This window comes from Olea europaea, unplaced genomic scaffold (genome assembly GCF_002742605.1).
Source record: "Olea europaea var. sylvestris unplaced genomic scaffold, O_europaea_v1 scaffold41605, whole genome shotgun sequence".
NCBI lineage: Eukaryota > Viridiplantae > Streptophyta > Magnoliopsida > Lamiales > Oleaceae > Olea > Olea europaea.
In genome coordinates, this window is record NW_019261369.1 from 1 (window position 1) to 1,023 (window position 1,023).

The window sequence follows — 1,023 nt, forward strand, 5'->3', positions numbered from 1 at the left end:
TTCCAATTTGAGCCCCTCCATTCAAAATCAAACAAGGCCTTGGAATGAGATTGAAATTAGTAAGATATCAGATAATTCTAATATTCACAACATTTCCTGCTTAAAGGTGTCTGCTGATGAATTTGCAGCTAAGAATATGATTGAGGAATCCATTAGCATCAAAAGAAAGTTAAAGTCTTCTTCTGTTTTTGGCTTCCAAGAAAACTTCATTATTGTGCAAGATTCTAATTCAAACTGCAATTCTTCACCAAATGTTGCTGAAAATTGGGATTTCAGCTTACAGTCGAGCTTATGAGCCATTTTCGATCAGCAAAAGTTCATTAAACGGTAAATCCATTACAATTTAGTCATTTAAATTCTGAGTCTGGATAAACGATAATGTATTTCTTCTTATTGTTTCTTGCAGTTCTTCAAACATATAGGAACCATGGTACGCCTATACTTAAGGTCAAGATCAATGCGTGGTTTTTCCTATTCAAGTAATGTAAGCTTTACTAGTCTGAACCTTCCATGAATGTACTGAGGCTAATATTATAGTTTTCTCCGGATTTTCTATGTGTCTCTATCGATTTCTATATGCTGATGCAAAGATTTTATTACTTACATACACACATTGAGTTGACTATCATTTACTGAATACTATGATTTACACTTCTTAATCCTTACAATCACTACAAAAAACATGGCTTCAGGCACGGATTTTTCACTCTTGAAACCACGATATCCTTGCTATTACTTTTTACCAACGGAATATTAACAACCACAAATCCGTTGTTAACTTGGAGGTCATTGATAGTTATCAACATATCGCGCTGTAGATAAAAAGTAAACATTTTACCAACGAATTTTTCGTTGGTAAAAATCTAACCATCACCAATCAACTTTCCGTTGGTAAATGTCTACCATTACAATTGGTAAAAATAGGTGTTGTAGATAGCCACATAGGAGTGAGGTGTGGTAAAAATTAAAAAAATTAAATTAAATTAATTATTGTTATTATTATTTTTCAACTTTTAGCTAACT

The 1,023-nt window shown here is 32.5% G+C and overlaps 1 long non-coding RNA gene across 1 annotated transcript; it reads left to right on the forward strand.

Moving 5' to 3' along the window:
- Positions 1–9: 9 nt before the first annotated feature.
- On the forward strand, positions 10–603 carry LOC111387665. Its single transcript, XR_002701441.1, has 2 exons — positions 10–327; positions 407–603. It is a non-coding gene; the product is annotated as an uncharacterized LOC111387665 (long non-coding RNA).
- The last annotated feature ends 420 nt before the right edge of the window (positions 604–1,023 follow it).